The following is a 6,228-nucleotide window of genomic DNA, read 5'->3' as shown; positions in this document are numbered from 1 at the left end:
TCACTGTACAGTACAGTGCACATCGTACTGTGAAGTCACTAGTGAGATGTTAAGAGGATGCAGCCATCATTTTGCCAGTTACAGTAGTAGCATTTGCCGTTATATCATCCTACAGTACTTTCTACTGCCTTGATATCTAGCATGTCTGTCATTATGTAAGCTTGTCTATAGTCTATCTCCAGCAGGACGTTGGCCATTGAAGTTCTATAAATAGACTGTATGCACACAGAACAGCGTCAGAGACCTACTTATCCTCTCATACATAGTACCTCTGGCACTAGATCTTAGCATACAGTCAATACTGTTTGGACAGCAGTAGCAGAGGTTTTTCCCATGCACCGTATGTAGCACGTTCACACTCACTTTGGATTGAAAGCCACTCACTTTCAAGTGTTGACTTTGCACTGTAAAATCCCCCTGTGGTGTGTGTGTGTGTGTGTATGAGCGTGCGTGCGTGTGTTTTCCCGGACGGTAGGGCGAGACGACCCGGGTGTCAGTGAGTAAACATGGGGAATGGAATGAGGTTCCACCAGACAGGCCTGTCATGCCAGTTCCCCCCTCCCCTCTGGCCCCTCCCCAGCCATGACACTGGATCCCTGGGTCAGCTGCAGAGGGTATTCCTGTTGTGTTTGTGTTTTAATGTCAGACGGGGATGTTTCGGGGTGACAGCCTGTCACATGTCACTGTGTCAGTTTGCCTCAGGCTAGACACACACTGAATCTTAATGGTGCGGAGCGGGCCGGACACAGGGCGGCTCCTTGGCCTCCGCTACCCAGGCCTGGTCTGCAGCTATGTGGAGTATTTCCTTCCATGTAAGAGGAGCATACCACCAGGCCATACGCCCAGACTGAGGAGAGGAACCAGAGCTGAACCCTCCTTCCTTTTCCCCTTAAAAAACCCTGGTGAAAATCCCCTTGTCATCCCGGCGCCATGTTCATGGAAACCACATGGTTTAGAGTCACACTGCTCTGTTAGTCATCAGGGAGAAGGTGTGAAGGAGGGAAAGAGAAACAGAGTTGCGTTTACACCTGTGGTTATATCATAAAGGCAACTCTAGTCTGCATCCAAACTCTGCTTCCACAATCAGCGTGGTCACCTGGTCTTGCTGTCTCTCCTCCAACATGAATGCTATGTTGATATTCTTAGTCCTTTAATCTGCGTCTGTTTCAGAAGTCATCCAAAGGCTCCCAAACTAAGACACTGCAGCTTTGCAGGTTCGATCAGCTTCTTAATTGGTCTTGCTTGACAGTGGTGTGTATGTGGGTGTGCGCATGCGTGTGTGTGTGTGGGTGTGCACATGCGGTGTGTGTGCTATTTAAAGACCAAAAGCAGCACCATGCTGTAATAAATTCCCAGATGTGCCTCAGATGGATCAGGTGTTACACAACACTGAGGCCGTTGTTATTAAGTGCAGTTGATTGACAGTCTCTAGATCTCCCATCTAGGTCCATTGCTAGATCAGATGCGTGTTCTAATTGCTTAGCACGTTCCTTGTCCATCCAAACACACTTGAAGGATGAGGTCTTGTTGGGCTCCTTGGCAGTAATGACTTTGTGGGAGTGTTGTTGCCTACGGTGCATGCAGATTGCAGCATAGTAGGCCTATAGAGTCATATGAGGAGTGAGGTCAGTGTTTGGGTAAGAGAGTGAGTTGCTCAATGGCATATTTTCCTTCCATTGTTTCCTTAATATCAGGCTTTGCATTGCTTTCAACATGTAATGAGGCAGGCTGACTGCAGCCATGATGGATAGGCTGCATTGTTGTTAGTGACTCCAGCATGGTGACAGTCAACATTACCAGAGAGGATCTCTGTTTTTGTCCAGGTTTACAGTATTTATGGTGCATATTCTGTTATGGAACATGATATGTGGTACTAAAGCTAAGTCATTGTCTTATAGTTTTCCATAGTGTATCTTGGGTCATGAGTAAGCAAGTGTATCACTCATCAAGAGAAAAGAAGGAAGAATACAATTATACACAAAGACATTTAGAGAAAACCAGAAGCGAGAGAGAATGAGAGAGCGAGGAACCAGAGCCTGAGGTCAGGAAGTTCAGTTTCTCTCTCAGGAAGGAAGTTTCCAGCCTTCTCAGTACCCAGATTAATGAGATCATCCATCATGGCGCCTGCCTCAGCCTGCAAGCCAGCATGCCTCTTCTGTTACTCTTCCTCTTCCCCCTACGCCCAGCCTGCCTCCCTCTGCCCAGCCTGCCTCATCTACCCAGCCTGCCTCATCTACCCAGCCTGTCTCCCTCTACCCAGCCAGCCTCCCTCTGCCCAGCCTGCCTCCCTCTGCCCAGCCAGCCTCCCTCTGCCCAGCCTGCCTCCCTCTGCCCAGCCTGCCTCCCTCTGCCCAGCCTGCCTCCCTCTGCCCAGCCGCCCTCATCTACCCAGCCTGCCTCCTCAGCCTTAGCTCTGCCCCGCAGCCAGCTGCACTATCTGGAGCTCTGTCACTTACAATAAAACGGATCATTTTCCGGTGACTGTCCACACACAGGGCCTACTGAAATGACCAAAAGTAATGGAATAGGAGCAGGGAGTGAGCAGCAGAGCACACAGAGGCAGCAGGGAGGAAATCCCTCGCCCAGCCCAGACACTGGCTGACCAGACTGGTTAGACTTGATGTGCTTTCTCCAGCAATGCTGCTCACTTTCAGAATCAGAATCACCTTTATTCACCAGGTACATTTACACATACTCAGAATTTTACTTGGTGATATGGTGCTACTAGTGATAGACAACATTTAGAGACAGAATACAGGCAACCGAGTTTATACGAAGTTTACATACATTATATACAACTAGGTAGAGTGAGCATAGCGCTATCAGAGAATGAGCAGATATATAAATATACAGTGGGTATACGGTTGATATACAGTGGGTATGCGGTTGATATACAGTGGGTATGCGGTTGATATACAGTGGATGTACAAATTTACAGTATCAGTATGAATATATCTAAATGCAGAGAGATGGACAGAGTGCAATGCCGTATAATGCAGTTATTTTATGTACAGTTCAGAGATGGCTTGATGCGGTGTGCAGCATAGAGTGTCCTTTAGTCTCTTTGCGCCAGATAGCTGGTTGGTGAGGGCCATAGCCCGGGGGAAGAAACTTTGTGGTGGGAGGTTTTGGTCAAGAGTGACCTGAACTGTCTTCCAGAGGTGAATTTTTGGAGTGGGGGGGGGGGGGGGGGGGGGGGGGGGTGCGGGGTGGGAGGAGTCGGCGATGATCTTTCCTGCACGCTTCCTTGTCCTGGAGGGCAGGTGGCTGCCTATGAACCGCTATGCAGAACGGACAATGCGTTGCAGTTTTCCCTTGCAGTGGGCAGACCCAAACCAGACGGTGATGGAGGAGGTGATTTATGGATTCAACGATTGATGCGTAAAACCGGATCAGGATTGCCTAGGCGATTTTGAGTTTTTTTTCAGCTGCCGCAGGTAGTACATCAACTATTGTGTCTTCTTGGTGACCGCTGTGATCATGTCCTCCCACTTGAGGTTGTGGGAGATGATGTTCTCCAGGAATTTGAATGATTCAGCCCTGCTAACAGCTGAGCCAGCAATCTCGAGGGGGAGAGATGGTGGGGGGCTGTTCAACTGAAGATCATATGGAATGTTGCTATGGAATGTTCCAGTGACAGCTTATTATGAATTCAGGTTTTGTCCCTGGATGGAGGGCTTGGAAAACATACTGTACAAGACAGTTGAAGTCGGAAGTGTACATAAGCTTAGTTTGTAATCATTAAAACTTGTTTTTCAACCACTCCACAAATTTCTTGTTAACAAACTATAGTTTTGGCAAGTCGGTTAGGCCATCTACTTTGTGCATGTGTAACAGTATAACTTTACGTCCGTCCCCTCGCCCCGGGCGCAAACCAGGGACCCTCTGCACACATCAACAACAGTCACCCACGAAGCATCGTTACCCATCGCTCCACAAAAGCCGCGGCCCTTGCAGAGCAAGGGGAACCACTACTTCAAGGTCTCAAAGCGAGTGACGTAACCGATTGAAACGCTATTAGCGCGCACCTCCGCTAACTAGCTAGCCATTTCACATCCGTTACACATGACACAAGTCATTTTTCCAACAATTGTTTACAGACAGATTATTTCACTTATAATTCAGTGTATCACAATTCCAGTGGCTCAGAAGTTTACATACACTAAGTTGACTGTGCCTTTAAACAGCTTGGAAATTTCCAGAAAATGATGTCATGGCTTTAGAAGCTTCTGATAGGCTAATTGACCTCATTTGAGTCAATTGAAGGTGTACCTGTGGATGTATTTCAAGGCCTACCTTCAAACTCAGTGCCTCTTTGCTTGACATCATGGGAAAATCAAAAGAAATCAGCCAAGGTAACACATTCACTTGTACAAATAATAGTATGCAAGTATGAACACCATGGAACCACGCAGCCGTCATACCGCTCAGGAAGGAGACGCATTCTGTCTCCTAGAGATGAACGTACTTTGGTGCGAAAAGTGCAAATCAATCCCAGAACAACAGCAAAGGACCTTGTGAAGATGCTGGAGGAAACAGGTACAAAAGTAAATATATCCACAGTAAAACGAGTCCTATATCGACATAACCTGAAAGGCCCTCAGCAAGGAAGAAGCCACTGCTCCAAAACCGCCATAAAAAAGCCAGACTACGGTTTGCAACTGCACATGGGGACAAATATGGTACTTTTTGGAGAAATGTCCTCTGGTCTGATGAAACAAAAATAGAACTGTTTGGCCATAATGACCATTGTTATGTTTGGAGGAAAAAGGGGGAGGCTTGCAAGCTGAAGAACACCATCCCAACCGTGAAGCAAGGGGGTGGCAGCATCATGTTGTGGGGGTGCTTTGCTGCAGGAGGGACTGGTGCACTTCACAAAATAGATGGTATCATGAGGAAAATTATGTGGATATATTGAAGCAACATCTCAAGACATCAATCAGGAAGTTAAAGCTTGGTCGCAAATGGGTCTTCCAAATGGACAATGACCCCAAGCATACTTCCAAAGTTATGGTAAAATGGCTTAAAGACAACAAAGTCAAGGTATTGGAGTGGCCATCACAAAGCCCTGACCTCAATCCAATAGAACATTTGTGGGCAGAACTGAAAAAGCATGTGCGAGCAAGGAGGCCTATACAAACCTGACTCAGTTGCACCAGCTCTGTCAGGAGGAATGGGCCAAAATTCACACAGCTTATTGTGGGAAGCTTGTGGAAGGCTACCCTAAATGTTTGACCCAAGTTAAACAATTTAAAGGCAATGCTACCAAATACTAATTGAGTGTATGTAAACTTCTGACCCACTGGGAATGTGATGAAAGAAATAAAAGCTGAAATAAATCATTCTCTCTTCTATTATTCTGACATTTCACATTCTTAAAATAAAGTGGTTATCTTAACTGACCTAAGACAGGGAATTTTTACTAGGATTAAATGTCAGGAATTGTGAAAAACTTAAGTTTAAATGTATTTGGTTAATTAAGCTGTATGTAAACTTCCGACTTCAACTGTATAATGTATCACTTCTATTTCCAAATCTGGGCTGGCATTAGATGAGAGAGGCTGCTGACAAATGCATTCCTGTACACATGGAAAATTAAATGGATGGATCAAGTTTATAAATCATTTTATATCGATTAGATCTTATGTCGAGGGGTGTTTCCTATCAGGAAGTTACGGCTACCAGTTTAAACAGATAAAAGGAAGATATTTCAGTGGAACATTTGTTTCTGCTTAGCAGGCATCAAAAAAGGGCTATATTTAGAATGTGGTTAACGTGAGACAGGATGTGTCAATTAAGGAAACGTTGTTGTGAGATAGCAGCAGGAGAACTAGGTCCTGTTGAAAAGTGAACAATGAGAATTAACCCCTGCACTCGCCCACCAAAGCCCTTTCAGACAGGCAGCTGAAAGAGGCAGTGAAGGAAGGCAGTCACATCTACAAAGCTCCTTGCAGCCCCCAGCCCTCCTCACCACTGTTTGTCTTCAAGCTTTACCTGTTACAGCTGGGCCCTCCATTGTCACAACTCACTGCCTTTCTATGCATGACTGGCACCCATTTACCAAGTCATTATATTAATAGATGGCCTAAAAACCAAAACACATCAAGAGAGAGAGAGAGAGCACACACACCAACAATAGACCTGCATGGCTCCCCAGGGAGGTAAAGCACTGTGGTTGAGCCAGGCTGTCAGTTTGATAACCTGAAAGCCTCATGGACGTCTCTGTCC

Source organism: Salvelinus namaycush, chromosome 3 (assembly GCF_016432855.1).
Source record: "Salvelinus namaycush isolate Seneca chromosome 3, SaNama_1.0, whole genome shotgun sequence".
Lineage (NCBI taxonomy): Eukaryota > Metazoa > Chordata > Actinopteri > Salmoniformes > Salmonidae > Salvelinus > Salvelinus namaycush.
This window is presented reverse-complemented; position numbering follows the sequence as displayed.